This window comes from Sus scrofa, chromosome 16 (genome assembly GCF_054392235.1).
Source record: "Sus scrofa isolate SSC_HxYL_T2T_F1_AM1 chromosome 16, Sscrofa_HxYL_maternal_Yorkshire_Landrace_v2.0, whole genome shotgun sequence".
In the NCBI taxonomy this organism is placed as follows: Eukaryota; Metazoa; Chordata; class Mammalia; order Artiodactyla; family Suidae; genus Sus; species Sus scrofa.
The window spans coordinates 47,646,149-47,662,920 of NC_139398.1; the positions used below are offsets into that span (position 1 = coordinate 47,646,149).

General features: G+C 42.9%; 1 pseudogene across 1 annotated transcript in view; it reads right to left on the reverse strand.

Moving 5' to 3' along the window:
* Positions 1–6,576, reverse strand: part of LOC146395557 (DNA-directed RNA polymerase II subunit GRINL1A pseudogene) — a 220,592-nt pseudogene extending 214,016 nt beyond the window's left edge. The window contains exon 1 of the transcript XR_014831347.1: positions 6,442–6,576. The product of XR_014831347.1 is annotated as a DNA-directed RNA polymerase II subunit GRINL1A pseudogene (transcript). The remainder of the gene's footprint in view (positions 1–6,441) is intronic.
* Positions 6,577–16,772: the final 10,196 nt, after the last annotated feature.

Genomic DNA, 16,772 nt, shown 5'->3' on the forward strand with positions numbered 1-16,772 from the left:
ACAGGTCTTAAAATTCTGTACTTTTTCACTTTGGCTTTGTTTGTGTATGCTACATGCACCGAAAACACTGTTCAAGTAAAAAACTCATTTCTAGAGCATTTAAAGTCAGCTCATGCTAAACAATGAATTAAAACAATGGATTTCTTTTCTGTAGTTCCTTTCAAGTACAACATTAAGTCTCTGGGTACTTATAAGAATTTCCTTAACAACTCAGTCAGAAAATACCAAATTTTCTTTTTTTCTTTTTTCTTTTTTTTTTTTATTTTCCCACTGTACAGCAAGGGGGTCAGGTTATCCTTACATGTATACATTACAGTTACAGTTTTTCCCCCATCCTTTGTTCTGTTGCAACATGAGTGTCTAGACATAGTTCTCAATGCTATTCAGCAGGATCTCCTTGTAAATCTATTCTAAGTTGTGTCTGATAGGCCCAAGCTCCCGATCCCTCCCACTCCCTCCCACTCCCTCCCGGCAGCCACAAGTCTCTTCTCCAAGTCCATGATTTTCTTTTCTGAGGAGATGTTCATTTGTGCTGGATATTAGATTCCAGTTATAAGTGATATCATATGGTATTTGTCTTTGTCTTTCTGGCTCATTTCACTCAGTATGAGAGTCTCTAATTCCATCCATGTTGCTACAAATGGCATTATGTCATTCTTTTTTATGGCTGAGTAGTATTCCATTGTGTATATATACCACATCTTCCAAATCCAATCATCTGTCGATGGACATTTGGGTTGTTTCCATGTCCTGGCTATTGTGAATAGTGCTGCAGTGAACATGCGGGTGCATGTGTCTCTTTCAAGTAGAGTTTTGTCCGGATAGATGCCCAAGAGTGGGATTGCAGGGTCATATGGAAGTTCTTTGTATAGATTTCTAAGGTATCTCCAAACTGTCCTGCACTGTTGGTGGGAATGTAAACTGGTACAGCCACTATGGAGAACAGTTTGGAGATACCTTAGAAAATAACAAATTTTCAAAATGAAAAAAATATTTCACAAATGGCAAAGACTTAATACTGTTCCTTCTGATGAAGTTCTCACTACCTGCCCAGTTTTCCCCTTTAATTTCCCATCAGTTCCTTCCTCTCCCAAAAAGGGCATTAAACACCATTCATTTCTTTATAGTATACACACACACACACACACACACACACACACACACACACACACACACGCCAGCATGGATACCCACTATATTGACCACATTTTCATATTTTCTATAATCTTGATGCTCTGGCATTTGGGGCATTGATCCTGGAGAGCCTCCCCCTTTCAAGACTAGCTAATTCCTAAAGATAGCAAATGACTTCCCTGGGAGCAAAAGCCTATAATAAACAAACCAACCAATCCAAAGTCCATGCCCCTAGCCATCTTCTTTGTTAAATTTTCACACATCAGGCCAATATTCCCCCTAGCCTAAATCACCCTAGGGCCAGGTGCCAGACAACTAGGGACCTCTCATACAACCTAGAGTCTACCTAAATTATCCAAATTATTCAATGTATCTTCCCTGCCTCATACATTCCTTCCCAGGGGAAAACAAAACAAAACAAAACAAAACTAGTAAAGGCTCTGGGCCAGGCTCTGCCCTCCCCTCTGTCTCTTAATCAATCCTATTGCTTCCCTATGTGGTCCTGCAGGGCCTGATGTGCTCTGCCTCATGTTTCTACAGATCTGTGAGTGTAAAATCCTCTTTAGGACACTCATTTGTGTCTGCATGTCTTACCATACCCAAATAGAACAAATCCCAGGGGCATTTTTTCTTAAAACGCATCCATCCAATAATCAAAGTGCTTTAGAATTCGCCCACTTTTACTAGGCCACCTAAAAATAGATAAGAATGAGAAATTCTGCTTCAAGGTTCTACTCCCTAGGGAAGAAAGCATCCTCCAAGTCTCATATCTCAAATCTCATTCTCAGCATGAAAGTCCTTACTTTGAGTACTAGGCATATGAACACAATTGTGTTTTTATGAAGCTATTTATACAATGAGTTTCTGAGCTTCCCAAGACCAGGCATACTCTTTTTGCTTCTACTATTGCACAGGGAAAGATCACATTGTATTAACAGTATTTGATAGTAATTAAGACATGGCCACTGAAGTTAGAGTTTGGACTATTTTGTGAATATGCCACTTAATACAAGATATTAGCAAGATATTATTCAAGGCTCAATTTCCACAATTGTAAAATGAGCATAATGATATGACATACCTCATAGAGATGTGGAGCAATTAAATGAGTAATATAGGTAATAAATTTAGCAAAATTCCTAGAAAATAGTAAGCCTTCAATAAATATTTTCTAATATCATCATGATGATGGGTGCTTTGGAGTGATAGTTAAGTAGCCCTTAAGACAAAGTCCTTCTTATTGTGGTAAAATAGCTTGCACCTATCCATCACTTTAATTAGAAAAAAAAAAACAGAAAGGGGACCTTTATTAAGCACCTTATCCTTATATAAGCCAGATGCTAAACTAGACACTCTGCATTATTTGTTTTATCTAATCCTCATAACAACACCAAGAAGTAATATCGTATCTGTTTTACAAACGAGGTGACTGAGGCTCAGAGAAACCAATATCCTAAGTTAACTCAACTTGTAAATAGCAAAGTCAGGATTTAGAAAAAAATATGCCCAACTCCCAAGCCTACTGGCCCTTGTTGCTTCCTGAGTAGAACCTGAATCCAACATCCTTGGAAAGTTCAACTCTTACAGGGATTCCTGAGAACTGGTAGAGAGCAGAGATGATATAGAGATATGCTCCTTTGCTAAGAGAAAAAATTCAGGGCTGCCACTGCAAACCAAAAACACAGAATAGAAATATAAGCACTGAGGGAAAATATTAAAAGACAGAAGTAGGTGAAACAGGAATGGACGGAATTTAGAAGTGGAAGATAAAAAATTACAGCATCCCAAATATGAAGTTCACAATGAATGTAGCATTAAGGAGATTAGTACCCAATGTGAATACAGTAAAATAAATGGAGGATGTGGTGAGAAAAGTGAGTAAAACAAAATGGTAATAAGCAGAAGGTTATTTTAAAAAGTTTAGATTAGAAAAAAAGATGATAAATATGGAGGAGACAAAGTGAGAAAACATGAGCAAAATGGATATCCCTGAAGAAGAGAACCCAAATAATGGAAGAGTAAAATCTTTCAAGATACAATTCAAAATGATTTCTGCTCAGGTGACAGACCCCCAGAACAAGGAACCCTTGCAAGGAGGTTTGCAATTCTCTAGAGAGTTAGATCAAACAGAACTCTTCAAATCCAGCTCCATCAGCCAATCCCAGAAGTGCAACATTTTGAATAATAAAATAGATTCTTTGGGTATCAAAGCTGTATATTTTCCCCAAAAAGGAAATATTTAAATTTATAAATTGAAAGATATATCTTGTCCATAGGAAAAAAACTATCATAGCAGAATTGTTTGACTAGAAAGATAAAAAAGAATCCTTTTAGTATCCTTAAAAAGCTACCAGGAGTTCCTGCTGTGGCAAAGCAGAAATGAATCTGACTAGTATCTATGAGGATGTGGGTTCCATCCCTGCCCTCGCTCAGTAGGGTGTGGATCTAACATTGAGGTGTAGGTTACAGATGCAGCTCGGATCCCACACTGCTGTGGCTGTGGCATAGGCCAGCAGCTGCAGCTCCAATTTGACCCCTAGCCTGGGGACTTCCCTATACTGCAGGTGCAGCCCTAAAAAGCAAAAAAAAAATTATAAATCCTAAGCATGTATATATAATTAATAACATTTCTAAGGTGAAGAATAGAAGATGTGTAATAATTTATCACTGAGTTTTGCTCTTTTTAATCCAGAGTTAAAGACCCCAACAGAAAGTGCAAGGGGAGGGGTGGACCCTGGAAATCAGAGCAAAGGGGAGAGTTGTAGGCCTCTTTGGCAGAAAAGAGAACTGTAATTGAAGGGTCTTAATGAGGGAACTCTGAGGAAATGTCCACAGTATCCCATGAAAGCATCAGTATTTGGACATTTGCTGTCTTAGGTTAGTTCCTAAGAGACCCTGAAATGAGGGTTCCTGGGCAAGTTAGGGATATGTTAAGGAAGAGTGCTCAGAATCTGATAAGAGGGTGAGGGAAACAGAAGAAAGAAGGAGAAGCCAAGGGAAGGTGAAGGTTTCTGGCACAGTCCCAACCTCACACACAGGGAGCTCTAGAATATAAATTACATCTCAGAGTTTGTACGTTTTGCAGCAAGGGAGCTAGCTTCGTTATCCCGTTCCATTCAATCATTGGCTCTCCAGGAAAGGGGGAAGACATAAACCCCATATTCCCAGGCACACCCACACCTCTACACCTATAGGTTAAGAGGCTGTGGTGGCCCAAGGGTGTTCCTCGAAGGAGAGTTGCAGGTGCAACCCACCCAGCCCACCAACCCTATAAGAGCCAGAGGGCACAAGGTGAGTGAGGAGGAGCAGCAGAGAAGCCAGGCTGGGAGAGACACTGGGGAGGCAGACTGCACCCCTGGGCACATTTGAGACACAGCCAGGCCCCAGCTAGACAAGGGGGGATGTTTTTCTTGGTAAGAGAGATTTTTATTTATTAGTTTAGATTCTATATTAGTTTAGACTTTTTAAATGAAAGTGAGGCTATCTGTTAATACCTGAAAAAACTAAGGGATCTACCAGAGAATTCATCTATGGGCAAGCAAGGAAACAACAACAAATTTCAAGAGTTGGGAATGAGCAGAAATAAAGTTACTTTCTGTTTATACCCTACCAACTCCAACTCATTCAACAAACTGCTTACACTACATAAATATGATTATACTCACATAGATTATCTCAGGAAAGACATGCAACAAATCAATAACAGCATTTGTCCCTGGGGAAGGGAACCAGGTGGCTCTGGAGTAAAGTGAGAGAAGACCTAATTTATGCCTTTAAATTCTGACTATAAATGAATATTTTTTGAACAAAATTATTTAACTTTAAAGTCTTCAACAGTAAGGAATATAAAGCAAATAGAAAATCAAATAGGAAGGCAAGATGGAGCCAAGCAAGAGTCAGTTTGCAAAATGTATACTATAAATCTTACCAATTTGCTATATGTAACAGAAGATAAATCTGGCTCTGAGATCTTGGCTACCAGTATAAAGAAAGTAATGCCACTATCCCCAGCACCCATCAGGTGAAAACAAACCGTATGTTCAGGAAAAACAATGCTATTCCTGGAACTAAGATTAGAATTAAATTTCTCCAATGGGTCCTCTCTTTTGGATTCTAAAATGGAATAAACATTTTCACTAACCTCATTATTACAAACACAGGAGCAAACTCAATAGGGTTGCCAATCTTACCATATTTGTTATTAGTAATAAGAGATAAAGGTGTTTTGACCAGGATCATTAATGGCTTCCACAGCAATAACCACAGCAATTATTTGGCTTTAGTAAGAGAAACAGGAAGAAAATTAAGGGGTCTACAGCATGAATCATCAGGCTGCTGCTGCTGCTGCTGCTGCTTGAAATTCACTTAATCTCTGAGTCAGATACAACCAACTGCACTGTGGATTAGATTTCACCACAGTTTGTCTTCAGATAATATCTGAGCTTTGAGGCCTATTCAGTATGCAATGAATGAATGGTATGAATGCAGTGAATGAATGGAACAAAATGTTCACCTAAATATTTTCACTGTAACCCAAAGTAAATGTGAATCACTCACACACCTATTAGAATGGATAAAATTAGAAAGACTGACCATACCAAGTGTTGGCAAGGTTGTAGAGCAACTGGAACACTCACACACTGCTGGTGAGAATGTAAAATGGTGCACTTTGGAAGGTAGTTTGACATTTTCTTAAAAAGTCATACATACACCCACTGTATAACCTAGCCATTCTACTCCTAAGTAATTTTTGCCCAAGAGAAACGGAAAACTATGTTCATATAAGACTTGCACACAAATAGTAACAGCTTTATTTGTAACAGTCAAAAACTGGGAGCAACTCAAAAGTCAAGTCAACAGCTGAATGGATAAGCAAATTTCAATAGAGTCCCACTCAACAATAAGAAGAAATGAACTGATACACAGCAACACCAGTGGTCAGGTGGTTCTTACGTGGCAAGCACTTTACACTGCTTTATTTTCACCTCACAGACACCCTATAAGATGAGTACTATTTTGTCTTTAGAGTTGAGGAAACTGAAGTTTAGAAAAGGTGAGCAACCCATCTGGGGTCACTCAGCCTGGTGAGTGGCAGAGGTAGGATACAGACCAAGCCAGTCTGATGGAGGGTCTTCACACACATTTGGCTTACCAGGGAGTGCTTTGGATTCTCTGGACCCACCAGCCTCTTCAAGGTGAGGCAGTACCATCCAGGAGATGACCTCCAAAAACAAGGAGCTCACAGAGTTGGGAACTCCGGAGGAAGAAAGTTTTTCTTGTTTTCAGATAATGCCCCAGATGACTCACCTTTTCTTGTCCCTCTGCTCCAAATCCTCAGGTCTTAATCCTGATATATCAGATCTGGGGACCCATTGGAGTCCTCCCCAGGGAGGCTGCCCTTCTGTCTCAAGGCACAGGTCTGTACAAGCACTGTTCCACCTAGGCACTTATTACTGAAGCAAGCTGCAATTTGATATTCTCTTACTGTTTACTTCTGCCTTAATTATAGGGTGGGGAAAAGAGTGCCTAAGGTTTGCCAAAAACTTGGGCAATTTTTTTTTAAAGGTCTTTCCTTTCTTTCTAGTTGTTCAAGTTTGTTGGGAAAGGCAAGAGAAACGGCTGTGGAACTGAGCTTGCTGCTGAGTTGTCAGGGTTTAGAGATCTTTGCAAAGGTCATTGTTTTCTGTAAAGGTCATTGTCTTTTCATGAAAACCCCGGCAAAGCATGCCAATGCAGGAAAGCCACCAGCTTGCCAAATGTCCGGTGTCCCCAGTCACCTGCTCTTCCTGTCTTAGGAAGGATGTGGACGCTCTCTGGAGTAAAGACATCAGTTCAGTTCTGTTCCTTTCTTGCTCTTAAATCAGCTGCAAAATGCAGGAACAAAGCACACACAGGACGATTCTCAGAGCCCTGTGCCGCCTCCTCGTTAAACGCCAGCAGCTGCTGGGTGTTGCACAGAGAGAGATAAGCAATATGACATTCGTGGCCATTCACAGCCTGAGTGTAGATCATTGTGCTCTCAACGGAATTTCTGAGGTTTCAGGCCCTGAAGAATACCCCACCAGTGAATATGCCAAGAGGGGCTGCGGTCTGGGCAGGGGGTCCTGGGTGAGGTGGGGGTGTGCAGCAGGAGCGGCCAGCAGAATCAAGCAACCAAATCACGAGTTACTTGCTCTTCAGAAAAGCGGCTCCGCTGACCAGAGAATTAGGGCAGGATGATTTTGGCAAACTGCATGTTGTGTTAGCTGCACAAACTTTTCCTTTCCTCTTGGGCAGCCTCTTAATAATTGGGTGGGAGCTTCTTTTCACATTTCGTGAAGAGGCAATTTCTGTCAGATGTTTTTCAGAGGGGTTTCACCTCAGGTTGCCAAGCACACACAATTCCAGATGCAACTCTGAGTCTATTTAATTTGAGAAGATTAGAGTTCGCAGCTTTCGTGCCATTGGCAGGGTTTTCACTTTTCTGCTGGTCTCATAGTTGCTCACATCACTTTAAGTGAATCTTACTCTTATCATCAAACCAAGTCTTAATGAAAAATATGAGGGAGAGGAGAAGGACCCAGAGGGTTACTGGGGCAACTGGCATCTCACAGGAAGCTGCCAAACCATGTGAGTGTGTCCTAATTGGAGATGTTTCCCTTCCCCCAGTGGGTGCCTCTAATTTACCTCTTTATGGCAGATATTAATTTTCATTCCCATGTGGGGCTTGTTGGAGGAAATTATTTCAATTACTTCCCTTCCATCTTCCTGCCTGTTCCAAAAGTCTCTATGTCTCACCCCTTCCTCCCACAACCCTGCCTCAATCACCCATTATCAACAAATAAAATACAGTTCTTAACAGAGTTTCTGCATCTAAAAAACGGGTCCCCCACAAACAGTATGTGCAGAACCCCCACCAACCCCTGTACCCAGGCCACTGCCCCAAGAGTGTTTTCATCATCTGAGGGTACAGTCAAGGTGGGTGCCTCAAATGAGGTGGGGCTGTACTGGCAGAAGATGCTCCTATGCTGGTAATGAGGGGGGGGGGGGGAATCCTCTCCAAAGAAAATAACCCTAGAGAAAAAAAAAATGCTTCATTTTTAAACAATAACTAAGCATATGAAAACTTCCACTTAATTCATATTATTTAAATATATGTATATGTATATGTATGCTATCCTTTATCTCATTCATTTATTCTTTCATTTAATTTATATCCATTTAGAGCATACTATATGTGAAGCACTATTCTAGGCACTGGAAATTCAGCAGGGAAGAAACAAAATGGAGTTGACATTGTGATAGTATAAGACAAAAAAAAAGCCATAAATGCATATTTCAGGTTATAATGAGATAGATGAAGGAAAAGCAAGCAGAAGGATAGAAAGGGATGGAGATTGGGAATGACATTTTAGATAGGTGGCCAAGGAAGCCCTCACTGAGATGGTAGCCGCTAAGCAGAGAGCCTACTAAAGTGAGGCATGAGCCATAAAGATACTTGAACACACAAGGCAGAGTGGAAAGCAAGTGCAAATGTCCTGGGGCAGAAGCATTCTTGTTATATTCAAGGAGCAGCAGGATGCCAGTGTAGCTGGAGTAGAAGGAATAAGGAGGAAGGAGTAGGAAACAAGGTCTCAGAGGAGAGGGCCCTGATGGGGTAGGCTCAGCATGAGATTGGCAGACTCTGGCAAGTTCTGAGCAGAAGAGAAGAGCCATCTGACTAACAGTCTACAAAGAGCATTTGTCTACTGCATGGAAAGAGATTGAGGGGTCAGGGATAAAAGCAGGAAGCCCAGTCCAGAGGCAACTAAAATAATCCAGGCAAGAGGTAATGATGCTGGGGCAAGGTGGTGACGGTGAAGTGGCAGAAGGAGTGAGTTTCTGGATATGAATAGCGAGAGTTGCCGGATCCGCTGATGGATTGAGCTGGCTGAATGCTCTTTGTCTTAAAACTTCTAGTAAAGAAGTGGTCCCAGCAGTAAGTTCAGAGAGGTATAATAAGTGCATTGTAAACTCTGGCACTTAGGCTAGGAGCAAAGGCCCCATTTACCAAGTACCTGCTATGTATTAGGTGCAGCCTTAGGTACTTCCACAGAAACTTCCTCCTCACAAGTCTTTGCCATAGATTTGCCTATTTCCATCTCACAGATCCTGTGTCTGCCAGACCCTAGAGGCTGTCACCCTGAGTCCCTTACAGAGCGACAGCCCCTGGGAGTGCATAGCAGAGTGGCTCAGTGGGGATACATGAGCTCAGCAAGGGCAGGCACCAGAGTGAGGAAGCCCTGACCCCCTCCCCGCTTCTCATCAGAGTTCCAGGGTGGAGCTGTAAGTCCTGGGTCTGACCCAGCATGAAGCTTCCTCAATGGGATGCAGGATACAACTGCTGGGACTGCAGCTGCCAGAGGCAGGAAAGTCAAGCAGGGAAAGGCAGGAGATCCCACTGACCCTTCCAAGCCCAGGCCCAGCTTTCCTGTGCCTGTGCCAACAGGGAGGACACTACCCAGGCACTGCTAGCAGCTCCTGTAGGCAAAGCCCCCCGATTCAGAGTGTCCACATTTCCGTCTCCACACCCTGAAACTTTCAGCTATCCATCCTGGAGGAGTTCCGAGGTCACTGTCTCTAGGCCAGCCAGCGATGTTTGGAGGAAATGGGCCCACTCAACCACTGTGCACCTGCACTAGGCGTAAAGTGTTTCTCCTCTGGTTGCCAGAGCAACGAAAACAACAGTGGCTGCCGAAACCCCCTTAACACTACAGCCCAAGTTGACCCTGACCAATGGAAGCCAGACGTTGTATCTTGGTCTCTCCCCCTCTTCTCCCACCCACCTAAAAGTATCTTCTCTGAAACCAAGAACTTACCCAATCTTCATATGGGGCAGAAACTGTTCTCAAAGCTTGATCAGCTGAACTCCTCCTGGCACGCCTGGGTTTCTCTGATCCCCAGAGCCCAGAGAGAGGGTGTGAAGCCTGGATCTAGGCTTGGAGCAGGATGTCCATTTTGGGAAGAGTGCCCTGGAAGCTCCTTTTCAGAACCACTGTGAAGCTGCTTCACTCTAGTCCCAAGTGAAGTGTGCAGTTTCCTAAGGTGTGGCCACAGCTGCTGACCCCAGAGTTTGTACCCCGACACTCGTGGGTCTGACTACTGCCCTTATTAATGAATCCATCTCATGAGAGGGGATGTTCACAGAAACTTCCTCCTCACAAGTAGGTACAGCCGTTTTTGAGGAGATGAGTATCTTCAGTCTACACAAAAAAGGACCCTCTTTGAGAGGACAAATGACTTGTGATCATTTATAACACCAAATGACTTCTGTGAAAGTGACTGGAAAATGGACAATTTGTCCTGCCCAGGAATTCACAAATGGACATGATGAGCCCAAGACACACTTGCTCTGAAGCAAAGTATACAGCCCCAGCCTCGAAACCATAATGTCCAAGGGGCATGACAGGTTCACATGTCCTCTCAGGCTGCAGCAAGAGGATGGAGACTGGACAGCAGGGTCCTTTCCCCCATCCTGTCAGCACCCACCACAGGAGTAATCCTGGAAGGAGAGGAGGAAAAGCACCTCTATGCTATTTCTTTAGTTCTCTTTGAAATCCCACAAATTAGACATGGCACTTCCCATACATTACAAATGAGGACATCAAAATTCAGAGAGGTCAAGTGACTTGCCTGAGCTCATACAGCAGGTAAATAACAGGACCAGGACTTGCACCCAGGACTTTCCTACTCCAGTGGCTTATTGAAAGGCTTAAATAAGGGACTCCACTCCCTGATTATTCTACACAGGACCAAGGCATATATACCAAGCCCTATTTTTTTCAACTCTATTTTTAGCTCTCTCTACAATGTAATCTGTACTTTAATAAATACTCAAATTGGTGACAAAATAAGAGAGAGCTTCTCTTAAAATCAACTTTCAGTTTCCAGTCTGCTCACAAATCTTTTCAAAGAGCAACTCTCGTGCACAAAACACTTTGAATATCACAATGCCTTATGATACATAGTTCCTCTACTTATCAAACTTGCAATGGGGCTGGAAAAATAAGACATGGACCCAAATAACTACCAGACAAAGTAGATATGATCTGCATATGCCCTGAGAATGGGGCCCTGTAGAGAACTGGGAGGTCTGAAAAGGTGAGACATAGTTTCTGTTTGACATAATTAAAAAGGGCTTTCTGGAGAGAAACTGAGCCTTAACTGTCACATGGGATTTTAGTAGACAGAGATTGATAATTTTCATTTTTAAAAAATATCTGGACCTTTTGTTTAGATTTCCCCCAAAATTTGCTCTAAGTAAAACAAGAGTAATTCTTCCAATATCATTCTACAACATGTCCTTTGACAAGGAGAAGCTCCAAGAAAAAGGGCAGTGTCCAGAGAAACAGAACCCAGCAGTTCAATTCACCTGACTATCTATCCTAATTCCATGCAGAAATGGGTGACAGGTCTCCTTGTATGCTGTGCCACCCTCTCTTTTCTCACTGTCTAGTTCCTACAGCAGCCAGCAAAAAGCTTGGCACTGATGTGGCGGGAGTCAGGGGGTGCATCCTGTGTTGAGCCCTGTTTCTCATTCTCCATTCAGAGATCAGCGGGAACTTATTTCTCAAGATAGAACAAGACAAGTCTTGTGCGAACGGGTGGTTCCAGGACCACTTCCCCCAAGAACAAGGTTTCTCTTCCATCTTCTACCACAGCCCTGAGGTTCTGACTCTTTTTCTTTCATTGCTCTCCTCTATCTGTCTTTAATGGAGCAGATGACCACTAAATACATAAAAGCAGTGTATTTCCTACACTACAGGAAATCTCAGGGTACTAACCAAACACAGGATGTGTCCAGCTTGTACTTAGTTCTCCCTGCTAGGAAGCCCCTCTGCCTCTCTCCATTCAACATAGTTTCCTCCTACGCAGCCCTTGAAACCCTCCTCAAAGGGCACCCCTTTGGGGAAACCATTTCCCTTCCACAATTTATAACAAGGTCAGCCTTCCCTGTTATATATTCTCATTTTAGCTCTCCTTCCTAGTTTGTAGTTACTTTAGTGTGTATCTCCTATAGCAGATCTTAATCTCCACGAGGCAGGTATTGCCTAAGATTGTCATCACGTCTGACACATCGAAGGTGCTCTGCAGAGAAGTATGGACCAAACGTCCTGATGTAGTGATAACTGGAATCAGAAAGCCCTTGGCTGGAAGGCCAGCTCCAACACTTACTATTTCAACAGTTAATTATACTCCCCATATCTCAGCTTCCCCTTCTGAAAAGTGAGGATAACAACAGCCATTTCATAAGATATAATGAGAAAACTATAGATAAGAGCATCTGGCTGGCACCTAGTGAGTGCTCACTCAGTAATATTCATTTCTTCATCTCCTTGTCACCTAACTGGCTCACCAGGGCTCCCAAGGTGCTTTTGACTTAGAATCTTAGGCTACAACAGACTTTCCTTCATAAACACCGAAGTCTACCCCAGAATTCAAATGGAAAGTGCTCTCTGGGTCTGTCTGAAGCTGAGCTGAGAGCTTCCATTCATCCTCTATGTCTGTCAGGATTCCAAGCCATAAGCAACAGAAACCAACTCTTGTTTATTTAAGCAGAAAAGGAAATGGGAAGCTCAGAGTTCCGAGGCTGGTGCAGAAACAGGCTCAGGCTCTCCACCAAGAACAATGCCCAAGTTGGGCCAGAGGCTGGTCCAGGGAGATGCTGCTGCCACCCCCACAGGGCACAGACCCTGTGACTGGTACTATGTAGAGAGCCAACACTGGACAGTGGCTATAGAACCACTGTCCCTGTTGCCTCTAGAGCCTAAACATTCTGTCTCTGCTGTCCCATGCTCTCATGAGAATGGGGTCCACCAAGTGCCTGTTTTTTCTCTGAATCAAAGTCTAGGACAGAATTTCTGAATGGGGGAGCCCAGGTCCATGTGACTGGAACCTGAAAAGTAGGAGAGAAAACAGAAAACATGGTGTGCCGTATTTAGCTTCTCTGTGAGAGAAGCCTCTGCCTCATCAAGTCTGAAATTTTCCCCCAAAAGAAGTGCTCAATCACTAGGCATATCAGAAAAGAAAAAAAAAAAAAAAAAAAAAGAGAGAGAGAGAGAAAGAGAGCAAGAAACAGAACTGCCTGGAACTTGCCTACCTCCTGTATTCTGGATTTCTCCATACCCTACCCTTGGATTAAGCCCTCCCCACAAACAAGGATTTTTCTAGTTGACTTCTTCCTGCCCCATATCCCTGTTAATCTAAATTATTTCCATTTTCTTAACTCCTTCCTCATCCATTTATATCAGGTGTTCCCCTGCAAAGTCACAGGTCTGGCATTGTACATGCATGGAACCTAGTCAGTGCTTCCCTCAGCTCAACTTGTATTTGTTTCCAGAGTTTATTTTGAGTAACTCTTAGCCTATAGAGAATAAGAGCAGTTTTATGTTGACACAGTATTTCAGGGAAGAGTTCCACCTCTCACATGGTCACTTTTGACAATGTCTGAAACAGACAGTCTTGGTGAACTTTATGCTCTTAATATGGTCCTCAAAGAAAGTATTCTTTGGGCAAATGAATTTGAGGAAGGGCTCCCCTATGAAAGTCATAAGGCACATTAGCCAATTAAAGCCTCTGAGCAGTCCTGACAAATTAAGAAATCTATTGAACTTTTCAACCCAACGCGTCTGAAGTTTGACTAGCAAACCACTGTCACATTTTTGTTGCTGTCCTCACAACATCTCTTCACAACTGTAATATACTGCAATAGAGATTCCTTGATATCAACTCAGAAGATTATTCAAGTTCCCTTTTTCTTGTCCATCCTGCCTCTCTGAATACAATTATCCCAAAGTAAGTGAACTTTGAGCTCAGAGAATAGGAACGAGGAGGATGCAGGGAAGCATAACACTTGCTGTTCAAAGTGGGGTCCACAGACCAGCAGTATCAGCATCACCTGCAAGTCTGGGAGATGGAGGCTCTCAGGCTCACCCCAGACACAGGAAACAGAATCTGCATGTTAAAAGACCCCCAGGTGATTCCTTTGCACAGTAAATTTGACCCACACTGGCAAACACAACTTATACACCTGCAAACGCCAATTCCATGAAATGAACACTTAGGAATTCACTTACCACTCAAATTCCCTCATGTACATAAATGTGTCTATACCCTCAAGGGATGTGGTTCTCCCTTTACCATTTCTCAAAGCTCAGCATTCTTTCACTGGCATGGTCTATACCCTTTGGGATTCCGGGACTTGAAGGAAACTTTGGCATTTTGTGGTTTGGCCACAGAGAAGCTGAGCTGCCTTCTATGATCTTCTTTAAAACATCCTGTGGGAGGTCCTGGCCCCTGGCACTGAGGGGTGTGCCATCCACACACTGTCTCCTTGCACATCTAGGAGGTGTTACTGTAGCTAGCTGCACACCACATGACATTCAGAAATCCAGTTCTGCAGAGCACAAAAGGAATTTTTAAAAAGCACTTCATTAATTTTCTGCAAAAACTAGAGTCTCCCAACGACCAGCAGGTGTGCTAAGTAAGATAGGGTGAAAATTTTTTTAATGTAAACTGTAAACACAGCCAGTTTTGGCTTCTGGACCTTAGCCTGCCTGACACCTCATTCATCTGCCATAGGTCACAAAAGGTCTTACCACTTCCCTTAATGCCCTGCTGTGCACAGCAGGATTTCAAGGAATTTGGAGTGAGACAAACCTGGGTTCAAATACTGACTCTGCTACTTACCACTTCAGTGGCGCAAATATTTTGCTTTACCTCCCTGTAAAATGGAGCCATGAGAACCAGCTTCACAGAGCTGTTGTAATGAGGACTCCATCAGGCAAGTGTGGGGAGCGCCAGCACAGCGGTTCACTTGTATCAAGAGCTCCAGCCAAACCAGACCCTCGCACACCATTTCTCTAAGCCCACTCACAAATGTCAACTCAAAACTTCCCTGTTCACAGTCCTCCAGCCTGAGAGGACCACCTTCCTAATCCCACAAGCTGTAGAAATGACAGCATGGATCCTCTCTCACTCCCCATCCAGCCCGCCTTTACCCTCGTGCTTACCACAGACCACAAACTCTACAAGCTGCTTGGAGATTTAGCAAATTTCATTCTCTCCACCTTCCCAGCAGCCCTGAAGAGCCTCTCCAACCTGAGAAGGGCTTGGGGAAGGAAGCAGAGGAAGGAAGCAGAGGAAATGGGACAGGAAGTGCTGGAAGAATCCTTCCTCTAGAGACTTACAATCTGGAGTCTGTTCCCACTGCTTGGGGAAGGAAGCAGAGGAAGGAAGCAGAGGAAATGGGACAGGAAGTGCTGGAAGAATCCTTCCTCTAGAGACTTACAATCTGGAGTCTGTTCCCACTGCTTCTACGATAAGGGGGCTAGTGATAGAGTTCAATCAATGGCCAATTATTTAATCAAACCAATGGCCAATGAAGTGATCAATCAGGCCCATGAAATGAAGCCTTCAGAAAAACCCTAAAGGACATTGTTCAGAGAGCTTCCAGGTTGATGAACAGGTAGAGAACCCCACGCTCACCTCCCACACATACATGCTTACCATCATTTTGGGGGGTATAAAGAAATATTATTTGTAATCATTCATTCCTTACAGGGAAGAGAGATATACATGACAAATGGAGAATCAGACTCCAAGTGACATGTGGACTGAGGCTGAAAAAAAGTACAGGCCTGCTATTTGTTTTAGACCTACTTGTGGGCTCCCTGTCAGCATCAAAGGAACATTATTGCTAGCCATCCCAGACTACAAGTGTTTTCCAGAAAGATAACTTGTTTGTGGAAAAGAAAATGCACATGAGCAATACTAACAAGGTGAAAATGATTGGTGTTACTAAACAGCAAGTCATATGCTTAAATGAACTGACCAGCAAAAAAAGCACAATAAGACCGTTTTCTGAAATATGCTCCACAAATAACTATATTCTACATTGTCAACAAAATGATTTTTAAAATTCAGCAACAGTTATTTTTTCTTAAAGTGCTTGCCCACTCCCAACATCCAGGGATGGGATGGGCCACCAAAGGCTTTAATATAGATCCCAGACAGGGGACCTATCCATAGCTGCATCTTATAGAGCTGCTCAAAATGTGGTCCATGGAGCTTGTTAGAAATGCAATCTTGGATTGTTACGATCATTATACAACTACAGATGTGATAAATTCATTTGAGTAATTAAAAAAATAAATTTTTTTTAAAAAAATGCAATCTCGGAGTTCCTATTGCAGTTCCGAGGTAATGAACCTGCCAAGTATCCTAATCCACTGGGATGCAGGTTAGATCCCTGGCCTTGCTCAGTGGGTTAAGGATCTGGCGTTGCTGTGAGCTATGGTATAGGCTGCAGATGCCACTCAGACATCAATCACGTCTTGCTGTGGCTGTGGGGTGGGCTGGCAACTACAGCTCTGATTCAACCCCTAGCCTGGGAATACGCAGTCTCAGACCCCAGTTTAGAGCTATAAATTGAATCAGAATCTGCATTTTAACAAAATCCTCAGGGGATGCAGATGATCATTACAGTTTGAGAAGGGCTATTTTAGAACATCAGAAACTTAAAGGGTTATCACACAGTTTACCCTCCAGGGATAATCAAGAAGAGGCAGATTCATTCTGTTACAGCCAAGAAACAACTATAAAGGGACAGTGCTTTTTTG